Genomic DNA, 22,893 nt, shown 5'->3' with positions numbered 1-22,893 from the left:
TAGTATTTTTGGTTAATCATATGAGAAGGAGTGTTAGGCTATTCCTAATCCTGGCTTTAAAATGAGTTAATGATTTTATTTTGATCAAGTCCTCTCACCTCTCTGGGCCTCAGTCTTCTCCTTGTAAAATGAAGAGTTAAGATAATTGCTAAAAGTTTATTTCAATTGGGTAAGAATTCAAGCCCTGTTTTAACAAAAACTTCTTTTTTTTAGTCAAACAATTTTACAAAGTCAGCCACACCTAATAAATTCACAAGGCTGAAGAAGATTGAAAGCGGCCAGGTGCTGTGGCTCACGTCTGTGATCCCAGAATTCTGGGAGGCAGAGGCAGGTGGATCACTTGAGCTCAGGAGTTCAAGACCAGCCTGAGCAACATGATGAAACCCCATCTCTACCAAAAATACAAAAATTAGCTATGGTGGCATGCGCCTGTAGTCCCAGCTACTCAGGAAGATGAGGCGGGAGGATCTCTTGAGCCTGAGAAGTGGAGGTTGTAGTGAGCTGAGGTTGCACCACTGCACTCTAGTGTGGGTGACAGTGAAATTGTCTCAAAAAAAAAAAAAAAAAAGATTGAAAGCTTAGGTTTAGTACACAGAAAAAAGAACTGAAAACAAGTTCAATATAAGTGGACTGTGAAACCTGCATAAAATTCATAGCTGAAGTTTTAAAAATAATAACTACTACCTATTGAGTATTCATGACGTCCCAGGAATAGTGTTTTACTTACAATATAAACTACTAATTGTTTATAACAATGAAGTAGACAAAATCAGTTTTCCTATTAGAGACAAGGAAACTGAGGTATTGTGGGGTAAGAACGCTGTAGATTCACTCACTCAAAGTCCATTCCAGCCTCCTTCTGGTGTGTTTCCTTCCTGTGTTGGATTACCCGAAAAGCTCAAGTCCAGATATCCCAGACTTTCGTGTAGATAGCATTCCTGATATGATTTAGGTTGCATCAATAAGCTTCATTGGCCAGAGACTTGATTTTGAGACAGATCTAGGCAGAGAGAAGTGGCATGCAAGACTCTGCTTTGCAGATTGTTGTAGTGCAGTCTAGGGCCTACAGTTCTGGGAGTGGCTTTCTAATCTCCAGATCACAGTCAAGGCAGGGGACCTGGACCCAGTGGCTGGAATAGCAGCTCTCTGAGTCCTCAGAATGAGACAGAGAAGGCAGTCCCCTACACAGGCCAATTCTAACGTGTCTTTCTGGAAGCCATTCACAGAGGCCCCCACCTATGGCCTGTTTTCCCAGCCCTTCCAGCAATGTTGTAAGCACCTAGAGCCCTTCTGAAATCCCTTTCTTCTTGAAGTATCTAAAGTGGTTTCTATTATCTGCACTTGAACTCAGATAATTATAAGAGGTGCAATCTTTCTTTTCTTATGTGCCCCATTCAGCTAAAATGACCCACCACATAGAATAATGGACCCGGGATTAGATTTGGATCAGGTACACTGGCTTCTTAGTCCCAATTGTTATTTAATAGCTGCATGACTTTGGGCAAATTTCTTCAACTCTTCTGGGACTTAGCTTTCTATCTTTGACATGAAGAAATTGTCTTTTCTGGTGTTAACAATGTATGATTATCATTGACACAGAAGAAAATGTAACACCCTCGATGAAGATTTCCTGCTCAGCACTTCCTAGTAAGCCAATGACAGATCTGAAAATAGCAAGCAAGGCTATTTCCCAAGTCTTGGCTCTTCCTTGATTTAATGCATCTGGCAGAATGCCCTGTGGTGGACGTAGAATCCAGACCCCTTCCCAGGTAGGGACTTGAACCACTGCAGCATCATCCTGGGGGGCAGGGTATGACACCAGCAGGACTTAGCATCATTAGGAAGTCACTGAGCAGGCAAGCTGAGAGTTACAAAGCCTGTGGCCGCTACAGATCAACCCAAGCAAGAGGTCAGGAAACTGGAAAATGAGGACGGGACCACGGAGAATTCTGGGGGCAGAGGTCAGTCACAAGTCAGCGATAGAAGTCAGGAAGTCTAGCCTGAGGCCAGGGAATCTACAGTTCATGAAATTCTGGTCAAACAAGGAGACAGGGACGTGGACAGGCACTCAGGCCTCACTAGTGAGGACACAGAATTCAGAGTGCAGGTTACCAGGTAAGATGAGGTCCCTCATCCACTCTCTCCCTGTCCACTCAGATTCAACTAACTCAGCACTGGGGCCGTAGGTCTTTGCCTGGTGTGAAAGGAAACTCAGAAACGATTGTTGCATCAAATTGACTTGAATGAGTTAAGATCTCAGGGATCATTACACAGAGTAAACCTGGTCCCAGAACAGACGTTTCCAGCCCCCACGATAAGCAGGAAGTGTTTTCAGAAGTGAGCAAATCAGTGGCATTTGGTTAGAATGTCTGGCTGACTGAGAACAAGATAATGAAGTGCAATTGAATTCTGGCCAATTGTCTGGGGGTGGGGGAGGGGAGGAAGGGAACTGGATGGGGTAGTGGGTGCTCTGGCCATAGGAAGGTGGTCTTCTAGTGTCCCACCATCTTTCAGGAGGAATGAAGATACATTCTAACATTAATAATGCCTTCTTAGTTTCCTATCTTCATGTGTACAGTTCTCTATCAACTCTAGCCCACAACTCCAAACACTACCCTTTTCTATACCTGCCTTCAGATACAGAAAGGGTATATCTTTCTATATACCCTTTAGAGAGATTTAGATTTAGAAAGACTTAGATTTAGAAAGGGTATATATCAGCCTCTTTCCTTCTCAGCAAAGAGGCTGATAAATAAATCCATAATAAGATACCAATGATTAAAATAACATAGTTTGTTTCCCTTCCTAGAGGTTGTTGCCTCTGTATAGGCAAGGTAACAATGATGAATTTAGAACTGTCAGGGAAATATTATGGAACAAGAACAGGGCTGATAGACTCTTACCCTGTCAATCTTCATTATTCATAGATTCCATATTTGTGAATTCGCCTCCTTGCTCAAATGTATTGGTAACTGCAAAACCAATACTTGGCAGGGATTTTTTCATCATTCATGGACATGCATTGTGACAAAAAAAGTGAGTTGCCCGATGGGAATCTTCCCAGATGAGGTTGAACAAGGCAACACTTTGCCTTCTTGTTTCAGCTCCTATTCTAACAAGTGTCCTTTTCTAGGTCTATATAGTGTCACATTTTTCCCATATTTGTGCTTCTTGTTAGTTTCACTGTATAAAATGGCCCCCACTACAGTGTATGGCTGCAATGCTGTCTGGCCTTTTAGAGGAAATACAAAGTATGTGTCTTAGAGAAGCTTAGGTCAAGCATGAGTTACAGTGCTACTGGCCATGAGTTCAACATTAATGAATCAAAAATATATATTCAATAAGGTGGGCCGGGCGCAGTAGCTCACTGGGATTACGCCTGTAATCCCAGCACTTTGGAAGGCCAAGGGGGGCAGATCACCTGAGGTCAGGAGTTCATGACCAGCCTGGCCAAAATGTATTTTTAGTCTCTACTAAAAATACAAAAATTAGACGGGTGTGGTGGCGGGCACCTATAATCCCAGCTACTCGGGAGGCTGACGCAGGAGAATCTCTTGAACCCAGGAGGTGGAGGTTGCCATTGATTGTGCCATTGCACTCCAGCATGGGGTGCAAGAGCGAAACTCTGTTTCAAAAAAAGTAAATAAATAAGGTGTCTCTAAACAGAAACACACACAAAACAAGGTTACGTATTGATCCATTGATGAAAATGTTGTGACCAGAGGCTTGAAGAACCTAACCCTGTATTTCCCCAGAAGTAATAGTTCCCTACTTTCTAATTTAGCATTCGCTGAGACTCTACAGAACCTAACTACCTGAGTAACAAGAACAGACTGTGCTCGGTCTCCACCAAGCGATTTGCTCAGCCTAACGCCATTCCTAAGAAATGCTCACAGGGGCCCCTTGCATGACTGCTGCAAAGAATTACGATGAAAATACTTGGAAACATTTTTCAAAATCTTTACTTCTTAACCTTTTTACAGGCATGGTCCAAAATTGTCACTGACAAGCCACGAATGAGATGGCCCGTTTAGGATTGGATGTGCTGTTCCGGAAACTGAGATAAAAGCAGCTCTGTAGTAATTCTGTCTGAACTGTTTTTTCTGTCCGAACTGTTTTTTCTGTCCTCTTCAACAGATTCCGGATGTGAATGCAACACTCTTAAAAGAGGCACCTAAGTAAGGAATAATTTCACTAAAACGTTTCCACATAGACTTCCCAGGTGGAATCCTCAGCAGGAGGTTTGGCTCAGGGCAGAAATGCCTTGATGGAGGTTTCCAGAGGGCGCTGTTCATCCTACTCTGGCAAATTGAAGGGGGTTTATTTATTTATTTATTTATTTATTTATTTATTTATTTATTTTGAGATAGAGTCTCGCTCTGTCGCCCAGGCTGGAGTGCATTGGCGTGATCTGGGCTCACTGCAACCTCCGCCTCCCGGGTTCAAGCGATTCTCCTGCCTCAGCCTCCCGAGTTGCTGGGTTTACGGGCACCCGCCACCACGCTTGGCTAATTTTTGTATTTTTAATAGAGACGGGGTTTCGCCATTTTGCCCAGGCTGGTCTCGAACTCCTGACCTCAAGTGATCCACCAGCCTTGGACTCCCAAAGTGCTGGGATTATAGGTGTGAGCCACCGTGCCTGGCCAAGAGAGTTTAATTTGGTCACCGACAGAGGGAAATCTTTCTTTGGCACTTAGTATGAACTGTTTCTGTCCCTTGAAAAACTATTCTGACTGGAACTGCAACCTGACAATGGCCTGGCAAGAATCAATCCAATGACACCAGGACACAACTGCCCCTATAGAAGAGTGGTAAAGCTTCTTTGTCATCCTTAGAAGACACAGCCTACAACAGGAATCCTGTGTTTATTTTTAAGCAGTAGTACCAGATAGGTCGCTTCTCAAAATTGTTAGCGCAAATGTCAGCTAAAAGTTTTGTTTTTTCTGGAAGGAAAGCATTTCAAGGTGACACAGAGTCCCTTTCTCCTGTGTTTTTCTTTTCAGCTAAGTGTTGCGAATTTCTTTTCTTTGCATTTAAATTCATGAGATAAAAAGAAGGCTCCCTCCCCATCATTCACTGTTCCCTAGACTCATAAATGCCACATATTCTGAACACCACATCTCGGACACACATTTCTCACAGAAAAGAGCTGAAAGGCCTCTCAGTGAGGCCTCCCCCAGCTGAGGGGCCCTCTCAGCCCGGCCTCCCTCAGGGCCTTCCCAGCGCCTCTGCAGCTCCAAGCACAGCGGTTTGTGTGGCTGAGCCTAAGGAGGAATTTGTAGCTGGGGACTGGGGTCACGGGTCTTCTGGTTTTCTACTTAGTGACACGCTTTCTCACACAGGGGTCAAGAGTTAGGGCCTCACCAGTGCATCCTTCAAGATGAGCTGCTAGAAATGTTTTCTTAATAAGACTCCTTTTCTTTTCCCTTGAGACATGAGGGTTTGAACCCTGGGCCTTTCAATCCTTCGACAGAAGCTATAAACCACAAATGTGCTTCACGTTGAAAGGACATGCAAGTGACCAGCACTCTCTTCTGCTTTCTGCCCCTACAGCCCCCGCCTGTCGTATCTGCTGACAACACTCTCTTCTCTTCCTCAGCCGACTGCTTGGGCAGTCTGCCCATTCTGGTGGGGAAAGAAGTGGGGGAAAGCTTCCTCTGCCCCCAGGGGGCCATCAGGACCACATCAGCTCTGGCGGGTGGTCTCTAGCAGGCCTTTTCTCAGCCCCTCCCCCGGCCGCAGACATGTGCACCATTCTCCGCTTGTTTGTGGATGACCTGCCTGTTTAACACATCCTCTAAGAGTTCTGTCTGAGAAGTCACATTTGCCCCGTTGCTGTGAGGCAGAAAAACCCAGCCGCTGCTCTACGGGGAGAACGGGAGAACCAGCCCAGCTCTGGAGGGACGGATGAACCGGAGCACACCCACACTTGTGCTTGCCCCTAAAGCCAGCTGATGTAGATGAATTTGGAATGTTGGAACATATCACAGTGCAGATTTTCTTCTTCTTCTTTTTAAAAATTGTTTTTGCAAATATTTTTAGCAAGTGTTAAAATGTGTGTGTGTGTGTGTGTGTGTGTGTGTGTGTGTGTGTGTGTATTGGGATTTTCTTTTTTTTTTAATTATTTTTTTGAGACAGAGTCTCACTCTGTCTCCCAGGCTGGAGTCCAGTGGCACAGTGGTGTGATCTCAGCTCACTGCAACCTCCACTTCTTGGGTTCAAGCAATTCTTCTGCCTTAGCCTCCAGAGAAGCTGGGATTACAGGCACGTGTCACCACACTCAGCTAATTTTTGTCGTTTTAGTAGAGACAGGGTTTCACCATGTTGGCCAGGCCAGTCTCGAACTCCTGGTCTCAAGTGATCCGCCTGCCTCGGCCTCCCAAAGTGCTGGGATTACAGGCATGAGCCACTGCACCTAGCTGGGATTTTCTTTATTTAAAAAAAAAAAAAAAAAAAAAGCCTGAAGAAAATGCAGGAGGGTAAATAGAGACGAAGAAGAGGCCAGGTACTCAGCTAAGCAAATGAGGGCAATTCTTGACCTCCAATGCTCAGTCCCCCTGCTGTCTTCATTGGCGCAGGATGTGAAGGGATGACAACAGAGGGTGGCTAAGAGCAGTGAGGGCCTGAGCAGGAGCCACGAGCTCTGTGTTGCTGGATCTGAAGTCCCGAGCCTGGGCCTTCACCCTATACCCCGCCCCTGCACTGACTCTACCCCAATCTGCCCCTCACTCTCTCAGCTCTCTGCACCTTGTACTTCCAGTACAAGCTGAAAGAGCCTCTGACGGCTGGCCTGGATGTCACAGGGACACACAGATATGGCTGGATCAGGGAGGACAGAGCGGCAGTCTCTGTGGTAGCATCTCAGGCATGAGGAGGTTTCCCAGTTCTCTCCTGGGTCCTGCTTGGGTTCCTGCCACCTGAAATTCTCTCCTCACAACTTCTGTCTTGTGACTTAAGCTTATAAGAATTTGTCTTCTCGAAAAATGCAAATGTCCTCAGGATGGGATAGCACTTTAAAAATTATGACTATGGAGATCTTATCATCCAAACACCAAATCAGAATATTTTACAAAGCACATTTCCTATCTTTTTTCACTGGATGAATTTTATTTTCTAGATTTTTTTCCTATATCAAAGCAAGTCATAAATGTTATTTAAAAATTTAAACAAATATAAAAGGAAATCTACTCCTAGCTACACATCATTTCCCTGGCATCTACTTCACGAGAAGTATAACCATGGTTAACAATGTGTGGTTGTCCTTCTAGATGTTTCTCTGCGTGTGCATGTGTATGAGTGTGTGTGTGTGTGTGTTGTTGTTTTTAACAAAAATGTCATTCCACATTACATACTCCTGTGGTATTTGGGGTTTTTTTCCCCCATTGGATACACTAGAAACATCTTTCCAGGAAGAATTTTTTTTCAGTCTATAAATATTGCTTGAAAAATCTTCAAAAGTTACATTTCATTACTATACTTTTAGAAGATCATGGGTTTTTTATTGTTTGTTTTTGTTATCATTCTTGGCCTTTATTAAACAGAGTAAAATTATAAGAAGTCAGGGATTGTCTAGGGCAGTGTTGCCCATTCAAGCTTTGTACGATGCTGGAGATGTTCTTTACCTGTGCTGTCCAATACAGTAGCTGGCAGCCACTTGTGGTTGCTGGATACTTGAAATGTGATCAGTGTGACTGAGCAACTGACTGTACAATTTGCTTAATTTTAATTAATTTAGATGTGACTTTCAATAGCTGTATGTGACTAGTGACTACTGTATTGGACAGCGTTTTTTTTGGACGAATTGATCATCCACTCCCAAAGGAGTTATAGAAAGAAACTTTGAGGCCAAATTTCCTGGATTTGAACCCTAATTCTTTCTACTTCCCAGCTGTGTGACTTTGGATAACAATAGAAACACTTTATTGGGTTGTTATAAGGATTCAATGAGTTAATACTTGCAAAGCAATTGAACCAGTGCTTGAACATGCTGTTAGAGCTCAACAAATATTAGGTATAGAATTCTTTCCTGAGAACAGGAATGGAGAGGAAAGAAAACTTTGGGTCAGGAAGGGGAGAAGGATGGAGAAAGGAAGTAGTGAGTGAATAAAAGGGTGCTTTATTCCCACAGTAAGGGCAGGGCAGAGTGCTACCAAACCACAATAGCCTCTCGATATTGCATAGAGTTGCCTTGACTGCAGTCTTACAAAGATGGGGGAGGCAAAAGTATTGCCTGGAAAGTCAATTTTTTCAACCCTTTATTAAATTCCTCTTTTCTCTTCAGCTCTTTATTAAATTATGATAGGGTTGTGAGCAGCTCTGCAGGGTGCTTCCCCTGCAGACCTGCCTGAACCCTGCCCAGGGCCAGGCCAGACAAAGCCCCGCTCAGGACAGCCACTGTCTTCACTCTCTAAGCCCAGGTGGCTGCACAGGCCTCCCAGAGCCTGTGGCAAACAGCAGGCACAGTGTCTCCAGCCCCCGGGGCAGTCCTTGTCCTGCAGCTGTTTTAAAGGCTAATCCCAGCAAAGGGTGAGAAAGAAGAATCTAACTTTGTCACAGAAGCAGGATCCTCCTTCCCGAGGAAAAGTGGAGTCTGTATAGTTAGACTAAGTTGATGAAGTGAAGCAAGTATTTTTCTCATGGGCTGTTTAAGAGGAGTTTACTGATTCAGACTGCAGGCCCCTCCTGCTACACACACACACCACCCCCGTGTCTAGGCTGTCTGGAATGTGTTTCTCTGGTTATTGCCACCTCCTGAGACACTACTTTGAGCAGCAAAATCAATTGACTTATTTGTCTCTCTAACCCCTGCCCACTGAGTGATTCATGAATGATTTTTGAATGAGTCCTTAAAAATCCATTTCTATCACGTATGTTCTCTGAACACTAAGCATCTTTAACATTAGGAACAGGATTTAAAGCAGGGGGGATCCATTGTGTTATCAGTCTTGAGTCAGCACAGATTGTAAAATGCACCCCTTTCTTAGGGAAAGGCATCAACACTAAACTGGTCATTGGGATGCCTGGGTTCAAGCCAAGATTGCCCTCCAGGGTGAATCTCAACTTCCTTTTTTGGTAAAATGTGGCAGAGACACAGGTGACCTTCAAGATCCCTCAAACTTACACACATTGTACACTGCCCCAAGCTCTCAGAGTTGAGAAGATCCTCCCCACCTGGCACCATTTTCCCAGTCAGGCAGCCCTTTTTCAAGACTTGCCGGATATTGTTGCTCTTACTGCAGCTTCTGAAAAAAGGGCCAGTTATTCCAGTGGCACAACAGAAAGGTCCACAACGGTTGTCTTCTATGGGAGCCAAACCCATCCCTCCAGGCCCTAGCTACAGTTCCGATCACCTCAGTTGCTTTTGAGGGGGGATTTTCATTTACAAACCCCTTTCAGAGGCTTTTTGGACGCCTTCTGTCCTGGTGCAATGAAGCAGGCTGCCTTTTTTTCCACCAAATGTCCCAAAGGGAAATGACATTCACCAAGAATTTGGACAAACTTTTTGAGAAGAAGAAACAGTGTGAAAATTGCACAGATCCTTGTTACTTAAAGCATTTGAGAAGAAAACTGCAGGAAGTAGTAGATTCGGCACATAAAGGACATCATTTGCCTGCCTTATTATCTCATTTTTCAGTGGAGCTGACAGGACAGCTGCCTGTTATTACAGGGCACACCAGGAAATGTTTAGCTGCCAAACAGAAAAGAACGAGTGAGGGATTAGCAGCCCTGTTCATGCCACACAAATAGAATTCTTGCACCTGGTAGTCACGCAGTTAGATTTATTATTTCATAGGGTATGTTACTTAAATCCCATTTACAAAGAAACAAAAACAACCCAAAAAGGCACCTTAATGATATTGTAATTATGAGAAGTATTAGTAACCATTTTGCAGTTTTTAGTCTAGATTAAATTAATTGGTGGTGGTTTTCATTTAATCACACTAATCTTTTATTTGGTTTCTATAATGTCACAAATTTACTATTCTATGTTGCAAATCTAAAGCGTTCTTAAAAATGAAAGATCGATAACAGTTTAATCCTCTACAAGCTGCTCTCATTAATGATGTTGTGTAACAATAGAGATCTTTTGCAAGGTGGCAGATCACCCACAGAAGTAAGATTTCAAAAAAGGAAATAATTTCCATTTCAGCTTCATTTCTAATATTACGGGGTAGAGGGGAGAGTTGGGGGGAGCCAACCCCTTGAGCTGCTATCAGAGATCAGAGAGGCTGCAGGGGGGATGGCAGGGCTCCTAAATGGCTTTCTTGTTCCCACCCAGAGTGAATTCACTTCCCTCGTGCCAAGCTCCAGTAAGGAACCTAACAAGAGAAAAAGTAAGTTTAAGATCCTGTGAAAACCACCCTTTACTATCACTGATCATATACTTTATCAGATGATTCTTTGAATTAATTAAAAACAAAACAAAATAAAACAAACCTCCTCATGGAGCCTTGCTGCTCAAATCCTTAAAGCTTTAGGGTAGAAACCTGAGATTTTTAGCTCTTCATTTTCCTGTAGTATCTGTTATGGACTGATTGTGTGTATCCGTAAGATTCATAGGTTGAAATCTTAACTCCCAATGCTATGGTATTAGGAGGTGGGGTCTTTGGGAGGTGATTAGGTTAGAGCCCTCATGAATAGGATTAGTGCTCTTATAAGAAGAGGCACAAGAGGGTTTTCTCTCTCTCTTTTCCTTTCTCTCTCATTCTCTCCTCTCCACCATGTGAGGATACAAAGAGAAATAGCCATCTGCAAGCCATGAAGGAGGCCCTCACCAGACACCAGATCAGTCTGTCCCTTGATCTTGGACCTCTTGAGGCTGGGAAGGATCCAGATTCAGATCCTTCCAAGCCTCCAAAACTGTAGAGTGAGAAACAAGTGTTTGCTATTTCAGCCAGCCAGTCTGTGGTAATTTGTCATAGCAGCTCAAACTAAGACAACATCTACTAAGGCCTCTGTGTACCAACCCTAGATATTAAAAAATGAGTCCAAGTCTGACCCTGTAGGGACTTCTCACAGTCGGAGATCACCAACTCTTCTTGGAGGTGTCAGGAATGTCTTAGTTTTCAAAGGGAGTATTAGTTTTTCAGGTGAGCAGAAGTCAAGGACATCCCAGCCAGAAAGAACCACAAAAAGGGCACACAAAAGGCTTGAGAGGGGAACTGTTAAGTAGTCGGGTGTGACTAGAACTTGGGTGGCTATGGGTGAATGAAGGGAGGGGAGGCTGAGCCAGCACCCAGGGCCTTAAATGTCCTTTTAAGGGATGTGGTCTTTGCCCCCCATGTGATGGAGCATCATAAGCAGCAGAGTAATATAGCTTGGTGATGACTGTGAAATTTACTCCTACGGCACAGGGGAAGATGAATTTGAAGGAAAAGATGCAGAAGATGGGACGATATAGGAGACTCAGGATAGTCCAAGTAGGAGATGCTCAGGTGGGATAGCAGTAACAGTGGAGAAGAAAGAACAGTTCTCAGAGAGCTTTGAGACATAGCTTTAACAAGATGCCAAAGGGATATAGAGAAGAGGTTCTAGATTTTTCTCCTTGGACACATGGGTGAAGAATGGTACCACTAATATAGATGGGGAACTCAGTAGAAATCTAGATTAAGGAATGAGGGAAGAGAGGATCTGCTCCATTTGAGCATGACAAGTTTGAGGAACTGTGGCCTGTGTAGGTGGAGATGTCTGGTCCCATAGCTCAGAAAAGAGTATGAGCATTCAGGCACCAGAGACCTGGTGCATAAAGGGAGTTCAGGAAGCACAGATTTGGGAGTCCTTGTTAGAGCTCTCTTGTACTTATCTGAACAGAGATAGTGGTTGAGTCCACCAGATTCAGTAAATTCACTCGAGGACTGAGTGTGCACTGAGACTAAACACAGGCTGAATACCAAGGTTAGAGACACCACTCTAAACTTGTACATAGAAAGAGCCAGCGAAGGACAGCAAGCTGGAGGCCAGAAGCCGAGGTGAATCAAGTTTTCATGAAAAAGAATGTGAGCAGCCATGTCACCTGCCAGCCAGGCCATGTCTGTGTCCATGGGAGTTGGCAATGAGGAGGTCATCAATCATCCTGGCAAGTGGTTCTCTCTCTTGAGGTGCACGAGGTGGGAGGTGGGGTGCCCAGTAGGGTAGAGTAAGGGCACTGAGTAAAAGAGCTGAATTTCATTGGGATGAGGAGAGAATAGAGGGTAAGAGCATGGAGACCACAAACAGAGACTTGCTTTTGAAGACTGTGATAGAAAAAAACAAATATCCACAAGGAGATACAAAATTACGGAAGGAATTTTTTTTTTTAAAGATGGAGAAAACCTGAACATGTGTGTGAGCTACTAGGAGAGAACCAGGAGACAGAGAGAGATCAGAGACGGAGGAAAAGACAAATCAGTGTGCAGGTGTGGCAGCTGGCCTTGTACTCCTGCTGTAAACCCTGTCTGTGGGGTCAGAAGTGGCGGTGCTGGGAAGAGAGTGGCTGAAGCGCTGGGTGACTGTGTCAGGCTGGCTTTGCACATGCTGATGCCCTTCTCCCTGTCACAAGGGCTCCCCTTCGTCCCCTGCCCCATCACCTCCAAACCAGATTCTGCATACTCCAAGACCCCCTAAGTGCCCTTTTCTCTGAAGACCTCCTCGTTCCTCCAGCTGTAAGTGATATTTCCCTTATCAGAACCTGGGCACTTCATCTGTTTTCTTCCTCATGGGCCAACGTGCTCTATCTTGTATTATTATTATTTGAAATCAGGGCATAACCCCATTATTAGATGTTTAGCTCTTTGCGGGAAGGAACCTTGTCCTAAATAATTTCATTCCTCCCATATCCACCCACATAACCCAGAACAGTGTGTTACACATGCTAAGTATTCAATAACATTCTCTAAAAGGACAAATGCATAACTTGAAGCTAATTTTAATTTCCTACTGGCTGCAACCACTTCTGGGCCACTTCTTGCCGTCATCAATTTCTACTTTCTAAAAATGTAAATGATTTCCATTTTAGCTTGGATGAAATTTATTGGAAAGATAAATCTACTGTAATCAAAGTCAGATATAAAAATATTTAAATTATCTCTGCCACCCAAGGTAAGTTATATAATATGATGGGGTTTTTTTTATCAGTAAAGTAGAAATAATAATACTATCTATTGTATGAGGTTGTTTCCATCATTAAATGACATAATGTATATACAGTGCTTAGCACAAGACCTGGGATATAGTAAATGCTTAACGAACAATAGACATTAATAATAATAGTTATTAGCCAGCTAGATAATTTCTAAGACCTATTCCAATTAAGTTTGTAATTCTCTCTCCATTAGTGCAGACAATTAAGAATAGATTTTATACATAAAATATGCACATATTTAATAATACACCATAGTCATGATGGTATGGTTAATCCTACATTTAATGTTTGTGTTTTGTTTGTTTGTTTGTTTGCTTGTTTGTTTTGAGATAGGGTCTTGCTCTGTCACCCAGAGGTGGAGTGCAGTGGCACAATCACAGCTCACTGCAGCTTCAAACTCCCGGGCTCAAGCAATTCTCCCACCTCAGTCTCTCAGGTAGCTGGGACCACACACACATGCCATCACACCCAGCTAATTTTTGCATTTTTTGTAGAGATGGGTTTTCTCCATGTTGCCCAGGCTGGTCTCTAACTCCTGGGCTCAAGTAATCCTCCCACCTTGGTCCCCCAATTGTTGGGATGACAGGCAGGAGCCACTGCGCCTGGTCCTTACTTTTAAAATTTAAAGTAGGGGAAAAAAAACCAACTCAGAACTTGAAGCAAACTGAGAACATAGCACTTCCATGTTCTTCTCTGTAAACCTTCCTGTGTGATCAGTGGCTATGACAGCTCATTCATTTGTTCATTCCACAAATATGTTTTGAGCACTTACGACATGCAAGTTTCTCTGGAAGAAGCCGCAGGGGAACACAAGGATTAACACAACCCAGGCTTTGCTCTGAAGCATTCTGAGGTGGGAGGAAGATAAATAAATAAACACAAAGCCCAGTATTGTGCAATATGACAAGATACTGAAGAAGACAAGCTGCAGGAAGGAAAGTCATCAGAAAGAAGGGGAGGGGACCACAACATAACCTTGCACCAGGCACATCGATTTAGAAGCAAAAGCCTTAAGATCTTGCCTTTCGGAAGAAACATGCTCTTTGTATTAGCCTCCTTCTCTCTTTTTTAAAAAATTTATTTATTATACTTTAAGTTTTAGGGTACATGTGCACAACGTGCAGGTTTGTTACATATATACAGGTGCCATATTTGTGTGCTGCATCCATTAACTCGTCATTTACATTAGGTATAGCTCCTAATGCTGTCCCGCCCCACTCCCCCCACTCCACAACAGGCCCCAGTGTGTGATATTCCCCTTCCTGTGTCCAGGTGTTCTCATTGTTCAATTCCTACCCATGAGTGAGAACATGCGGTGTTTGGTTTTTTGTCCTTGTGATAGTTTGCTGAGAATAATGGTTTCCAGTTTCATCCATGTCCCTACAAAGGACATGAACTCATCCTTTTTATGGCTGTATAGTATTCCATGGTGTATATGTGCCACATTTTCTTAATCCAGTCTATCATTGATGGACATTTGGTTTGGTCCCAAGTCTTTGCTATTGTGAATAGTGCCACAATAAACATACGTGTGCATGTGTCTTTATAGCAGCATGATTTATAATCCTTTGGGTATATACCCAGTAATGGGATGGCTGGGTCAAATGGAATTTCTAGTTCTAGATCCCTGAGGAATCGCCACACTGTCTTCCACAATGGTTGAACTGGTTTACAGTCCCACCAACAGTGTAAAAGTGTTCCTATTTCTCCACATCCTCTCCAGCACCTGTTGTTTCCTGACTTTTTAATGATCGCCATTCTAACTGCTGTGAGATGGTATCTCATTGTGGTTTTGATTTGCATTTCTCTGATGGCCAGTGATGATGAACATTTTTTCATGTGTTTTTTGGCTGCATAAATGTCTTCTTCTGAGAAGTGTCTGTTCATATCCTTTGCCCACTTTTTGATGGGGCTGTTTGTTTTTTTCTTGTAAAGTTGTTGGAGTTCATTGTAGATTCTGGATATTAGCCCTTTGTCAGATGAGTAGGTTGCGAAAATTTTCTCCCATTCTGTAGGTTGCCTGTTCACTCTGATGGTGGTTTCTTTTGCTGTGCAGAAGCTCTTTAGTTTAATTAGATCCCATTTGTCAATTTTGGCTTTTGTTGCCATTGCTTTTGGTGTTTTAGACATGAAGTCCTTGCCCATGCCTATGTCCTGAATGGTATTGCCTAGGTTTTCTTCTAGGATTTTTATGGTTTTAGGTCTAACATAAGTCACTAATCCATCTTGAATTAATTTTTGTGTAAGGTGTAAGGAAGGGATCCAGTTTCAGCTTTCTACATATGGCTAGCCAGTTTTCCTAGTACCATTTATTAAATAGGGAATCCTTTCCCCATTTCTTGTTTTAGTCAGGTTTGTCAAAGATCAGATGGTTGTAGATGTGTAGTATTATTTCTGAGGGCTCTGTTCTGTTCCATTGGTCTATATCTCTGTTTTGGTACCAGTACCATGCTGTTTTGGTTATGGTAGCCTTGTAGTATAGTTTGAAGTCAGGTAGCATGATGCCTCCAGCTTTGTTCTTTTGGCTTAGGATTGTCCTGGCAACACGGGCTCTTTTTTGGTTCCATATGAGCTTTAAAGTAGTTTTTTCCAATTCTGTGAAGAAAGTCATTGGTAGCTTGATTGGGATGGCATTGAATCTATAAATTACTTTGGGCAGTATGGCCATTTTCACAATATTGATTCTTGCTATCCATGAGCTTCCATTTGTTTGTGTCCTCTTTTATTTGGTTGAGCAGTGGTTTGTATTTCTCCTTGAAGAGGTCCTTCACATCCCTTGTAAGTTGTATTCCTAAGTCTTTTATTCTCTTTGAAGCAATTGTGAATGGGAGTTCACTCATGTGATTTGGCTCTCTGTTTGTCTGTTATTGGTGTATAAGAATGCTTGTGATTTTTGCACCTTGATTTTGTATCCTAAGACTTTGCTGAAGTTGTTTATCATCTTAAGGAGATTTTGGGCTAAGACGATGGGGTTTTCTAAATATACAATCATGTCATCTGCAAATAGGGACAATTTGACTTCCTCTTCTCCTAATTGAATACCCTTTATTTCCTTCTCCTGCCTGATTGCCCTGGCCAGAACTTCCAATACTATGTTGAATAGGAGTGGTGAGAGAGGGCATCCCTGTCTTGTGCCAGTTTGCAAAGGGAATGCTTCCAGTTTTTGCCCATTCAGTAGCTGGTTTTTTGAAAAGACCAACAAAATTGATAGACCGCTAGCAGGACTAATAAAGAAGAAAAGAGAGAAGAATCAAATAGACACAATAAAAATGATAAAGGGGATATCACCACTGATCCCACAGAAATACAAACTACCATCAGATAATAGTATAAACACCTCTACGCAAATAAACTGGAAAATCTAGAAGAAATGGATAAATTCCTAGACACATACACCCTCCCAAGAGTAAACCAGGAAGAAGTTGAATCTCTGAATAGACCAATAACAGGCTCTGAAATTGAGGCAACAATTAATAGCTTACCAACCAAAAAAGTCCAGGACCAAATGGATTCACAGCCGAATTCTACCAGAGGTACAAGGAGGAGCTGGTACCATTCCTTCTGAAACTATTCCAATCAATAGAAAAAGAAGGGATCCTCCCTAACTCATTTTATGAGGCCAGCATCATCCTGATACCAAAGCCTGGCAGAGACACAACAAAAAAAGAGAATTTTAGACCAATATCCCTGATGAACATCGATGCAAAAATCCTCAATAAAATACTGGCAAACCAAATCCAGCAGCACATCAAAAAGCTTATCCATCATGATCAAGTGGGCTTCATCCCTGGGATGCAAGGCTGGTTCAACATACACAAATCAATAAATGTAATCCAGCATATAAACAGAACCAAAGACAAAAACCACATGATTATCTCAATAGATGCAGAAAAGGCCTTTGACAAAATTCAACAACGCTTCATGCTGAAAACTCTCAATAAATTAGGTATTGATCGGACGTATCTCAAAATAATAAGAGCTATTTACAACAAACCCACAACCTCCTTCTCTCCTTAGCTTAAATTCTTCACAAAGGTGAGGAAAGAGGCTGACTTGTCAGCATTAAGTACCCAGTGGGGCATCAGTAGACTAGTTCCACGGGGACTTCTATTATTAAGCCAGCTGGATTATCCTGCTCTCAGGGGCAAAGCAATTTCTATAGGAAGGGTTGGTGGTGAATCTTTTTTTCCCTTTTTAAGATCCCAGAAGAGCTAACAGAATCAAAATCCTCCATCTGAAAGAGAGGCAGTTTTTGGCAGCCTATGGAAGCCTGAGTCTTCCTTCTATTCAGGTGTCTGGCTGGCTCCCCATCATCGGGAAAGAAGCCTCATGCTTCAAAGAAAATAAATCCTCAGAAAACAGAGCATCATTCTAAAAATAGAATTTCCAGACCATTTGCAATTTGTAATATACACTTGGGCTCTTTTGGAGAGGGGAAAGTGAACAAATTGTCGGGACTCTAATTGATACATGGATCGGCAGACATCCTGGAGGAACTTCAGCCTATTGGTTTATCAGGTGGCTTGCCCCTTCTGCCCGTGATGGGTTTCTGGGAGGTAAGCAGGTGGTGGCAGTGACTGGGAGGCCACTTGTGGAGACTGTTGGCCAGTTATTTACAGATCATATGCAGGAGTATTTCAGGAATAACCTGAAGATTATGTCTTTGAAAGTTTTAGCACAAGAGGTGTATCCCACACTTAAAAAATGTCCTTTGCTTTAAAATGTCTCTAAACTTGCTAGATACTGATAACAATTTGAATTGTTTATGTCAATATCAATTTTTGGTGGCCTTAATGGAAACTTCAGAGCATATTGAAGACTATTTGCAGATACATTGGGTTTTTTAATTAATATAAAATTAATTAAAGGACACACTTTAATTCTGAAACCTAGTTTTCTTAAACCTTGAAGTTCAACATAGAAACCTTATTACTCCATTTATAAATTGAGTAGAGTTTAACCATCAGTTTCAAGGAAATTAAAGCTCTGTCAACTAAAGCTGCAGGAACTAACTTTCCCAAACACTTTCATTTACATATTGAATTAATTAAAGTATGTTAAAAATTTCAAACTGCATTTACATACTTAATATACTGGATCTTTTTTAGCACTTCAAATGCTTCTATCAAACAAAATGTTCTCAAATATATGACTCCAGCAAAATGTAACTATAGTAATGGTTTAGAGCCTTAGTAAAAAGGTTTTTAAAGGCTTCCTTATGCCTTTCAATTAAAAATTACAAATTAGACTCTTTAAATTGGGATATTTCCCTAAAAGGGAAAATATTTGAAATACCAAACGTATATTATCCTCAAAATCATAAAAATCTCTTCCTGACTTTACACAAAAATGCTAACTCTATAGATTTCATTTACTTCTCTACCGCTCTACTTTAAACCTTAACAAAATTAAAAGACAGATTAAGAAAATAGCTTCACCACCCCAAACAAAAGGAAGTCACTACTTTAGTGGAACAAGCATTCATATTGGCCAGAGGTTTTTAGCTGAGGCATAAGATTTGATTCTCTCCATGGTAATGACCTGCAACACAGTGAACTCTTTTTATAGTTGCCACAGCAAAAGTGACTCCAAGTCCATGCCCTTTAGACATCACTGGTTTAACCTGGTTTCAAGATACAACCTTACCGTTCTATCTGCAACCCAGACCCTGCACCAGTTTGCTTACCACTTTATTCGCTAGAATAAAGAATATTTATGCTTGATTCCATTCTGAATGTTTTTCTTATTCTTCCATTATGACTCATAAATATCTAAATGATATCCTATAAAATTCTGCATATCTCTCATCATTGCTCTAATTGATGGCCTCAAACCAAGCTGGTCCCCTTCACATGACCCAGCCGGTCTCACAACATGAGAGACAGTTGACACATGTTGTCTTCCTTTTCCCATTAGGTCCATCTCACACATAAGTCTCTTTGATTGTTTCCAAAGGGATTGACCCAAGTTCAGACACAATAGATCAAGTGAGGTGTGGAAAGGGGCTGTCCTTTAAAGACTGCCTCTCAAACTGTAATGTACATATGTACCACTGAGATTTCATTCAAGTGCAGAATCTGATGCAGTAGGTCTGACCTGGGGCCCAAGACTCTTCCTTATGAACAACCCTGTGGCAACCCTGATCTGTTGGTCCTCAGACCACACATTGAATAGCAAGACTGCATAGTTGATGGTACGTGAACTGTAGGGTCAACTTGGCACCTCGATTCTATGAATTATGCAAGCAAACATCTTGTTTCCCTTCACTAAAGTCCTTCTGTCTCTTTCGTCAATCATTGGTCCTCAGCTTACATTTTTAACTAAAAAAAAATTATTGGTGTAAAATTCACATAACATGAAATTAACCATTTTATTTATTTATTTTATAATTTCACCTTTTAGATACAGGGGGTGTAAGTGTAGGTTTATTAAATGGGTACATTGCATGATGTTGTGGTTTGCGGTACAGATCCCATCACCCAGGTACTAAGCGTAGTACCCAATAGGTAGTTTTCAAACACACACTCCCCTCCCTCCCTTCCCTCCAGTAGTCCACAGTGCCTATTGTTCCCATCTTTATGTCCATGAGTACCCAGTATTTAGCTCCCAGTTATAAGTGAGAACAGGAGGTATTTGGTTTTCTGTTCCTGTATTAATTTACTTGAGATTATGGCCTCCAGCTGCAGCCATGTTCCTTCAGAGGACATGATTTTCCTTTTTAATGGCTGCATAGTATTCCCTGGTGTATATGTACCATATTTTCTTTATCTAGTCCACTTCTGATGGGCACCTAGGTTGATTCCATGTCTTTACTGTTGTGAATAGAGCTGTAATGAACATACAAGTGCATGTGTCTGTTTGGTAGAATGATTTGTTTTCTTTGGGGTATATTCCCAGTAATGGGATTGCTAGGTTGAATCATAGCTCTGTTTCAAGTTCTTTGTGAAATCTTCAAACTTCTTTCCACAGTGGCTGAATTAATTTACATTCCCACTAACAATGTATAAGTGTTCCCTTTTCTTCACTGCCTTACCAGCATCTGTTATTATCTGACTTTTTAATAATAGCTATTCTCTGCAGTGAGCCCAGATTGTGCCATTGCACTCCAGCCTGTGTGAGAGAGTAAGAGCCTGACTCAGAAAAATAATAATAAAAATAATAATAGCCATTCTGACTGCTGTGAGATGGTATCTTATTGTGGTTTTGATTTCTCAGCTCATTTTTTCACAAGTATTCTCTCTCTCTCTGAGACACACACACACACACACACACACACACACACACACACACACCAGGTCCTTTTCCTAACCCTTTTCAAACCTGCCAGTGAGAATCTAATGCTTTAGTCACTTGAAAAGTACTCTGTATGCAGATTTGAAAAGAAGGCTATATAGAGAGAACACTGGGATAGTGCTACGGTTTGGCTGTGTCCCCATTCAAATCTCATCTTAAATTGTGGTTCCCATAATCCCCACGTGTTGTGGGAGGAACCCAGTGTGAGGTAATTAATCATGGGGGCAGTTATCTCCATGCTGTTCTCGTGATAGTGAGTGGGTTCTCATGAGATCTGATGGTTTTATAAGGGGCTTTTCCCCACCCTCACTCGGCACTTCTCCTGCTGCCGTCATGTGAAGAAGGATATGTTTGTTTCCCCTTCCGCCATCATTGTAAGCTTCTTGAGGCCTCCCCAGCCCTGGGGAACTGTGAGTCAATTAAATTTATTTTCTTTATAAATTGCCAGTCTCAGACATATTTTTACTAGCAGCATGAGAACAGACTAATACATATAGTAAACACAAACTTCAGCTATGTGTTAATAATAATGACCATTTATTATGTGCTGATTACGTTTGTCACTAGAAGTATTTATCTCATATAATCCTACGAAAAAGGTATCATTGTCACATTTTAAAGGAAGAGAAAACTGAGGTTCAGGAAGGTTAAGTAACTTGTTTGAGGTCAAAGCATTAGTACATGACAGAGTGGCAGATGTCCACACTTCTTTGAAGCTCATCCCACCATGCTGGCCTTATGAGAGCTTCAGCTGATAGAATGTAGCAGAAATGACTTCCAAACTTTGACCTCAAGAAGGCTGGTAGCTTCTGCTCTTGCCTTTTGAACACTGCTATCTCGTGAACAAAAGTAGGCTCACCTCCTTGAGGAAGAGAGACTTTACAGGGATAGAGGCCCAGTTATCCCACTGTGGCAGCCAAACCAGACATATGAGGCAAGTGAAGCTATGTGGGACCAACTATCCTTCAGCCTATTTGCAAGCTAACTGTGGACATATGAGTGAGCCCAGGTGAGCCATCCTAGGCTGAGCCCTGCCTAAATTGCCTACACATTATGGAAAATAAAGAGTTATTGTTTTGACCCAGTAAGTTACAGGATGGTTTATTATGGAACAATATACAACTGAGCTAAGATTTGAATTATAAGGAAGTCTAGATCTAAAACTCTTCTGAGCCCAAAGCCATGATCCATCACACACTAACTTGTGGTCCATAACTGATTTTGGTCCTGCTTATTCCTCTCAGAGTTCTAGCTCTAGACCTGGTATAATCCATATGTCACTTCTGATTTTTCTGTGCCTCCAACACCTTCACCACCCTTGGGCTGACTGTCTTACCTTTCTTATCTTTGGGCTCCGGTCCTCCTTCAAGATTGCCCTATGTGTCCTTTTTTGAGCTGTCTGCCTGGTAATCTGTATGTGGGGGTTCATGTTCTGATCCTGCTTGGGGTCTCTAGGAGACTGTTTCTTAAATTGTACTGTGCTTACACATCTAACAATTTTGTTAAAATGCACATTCTGCTTTAGGTGGTCTGGGGTAGGACCTGAGATGCTTCATTTCAAATAGGCTCCCAAGGTGATACTGACACCACTTGCCAAAGGATCACATTTTGAGTAGCAAGGCTGTAGGCTACTCTGCAAAGAAACTATTTCACTGCTTCCTCATTCACATAAATAATAGTCATAGCTGATGGGGATCATGGCTGGATTCTTCAGCCAAAGAGGGAGTCTCAGCTGTGCATTTATCAGTGACCTGCATACTTACCAGTTTAACCCAGGGAACAATGTTAAATAGAGGAAATAATAAAAGATAAAGATACAATTTTCAAAGCATTCATTCAATAACACAACAAATATTTACCAAGCATCAATGCCAAACCACTATGTGGTAGTATCTAGGTAGGAAACCTCAGGACATCCTCTTCTGAGGGCTTGGATCACGTAAGAAAATACTATTTTATAATGAAATGTCCTTTCTCTAGTCACCTCACAGCCCCCGGAACTAATTAGCTGAATTCTTTGAGCTTTAAATATAATGCTGACTGAAACAATTTGTTTGTAATGCAGCAGTTTGAGTTTGGGAACCAGTGTTACATTTGCAATGTAACAGTATGGTTAGTGTTTAGCTATCTGTACATAGGTGAATGATCAATCTTGAAAAGTATATGCCTCGGCAGCCCAACCCCTTTCCTAAGAATCAGAGATACATTGGCAGGGCGCAGTGGCTCACACCTGTAATCCCAGCATTTGGGGAGGCCAAGGCGGGCAGATTGCCTGAGGTCAGGAGTTCAAGACCAGCCTGGCTAACATGGTGAAACCCCGTCTCTACTAAAAACACAAAAATCAACCGGGTGTGGTGGAACACACGTGTAGTCCCAGCTACTTAGGAGGCTGAGGCAAGAGAATCTCTTGAAGCTGGGAGGCGGAGATTGCAGTGAGCTGAAATCGTGCCACTGCATTCCAGCCTGGGTGACAGAGCAAG

This window comes from Pongo abelii, chromosome 3 (genome assembly GCF_028885655.2).
Source record: "Pongo abelii isolate AG06213 chromosome 3, NHGRI_mPonAbe1-v2.0_pri, whole genome shotgun sequence".
NCBI lineage: Eukaryota > Metazoa > Chordata > Mammalia > Primates > Hominidae > Pongo > Pongo abelii.
Note: the sequence above shows the minus strand (reverse complement) of the source record.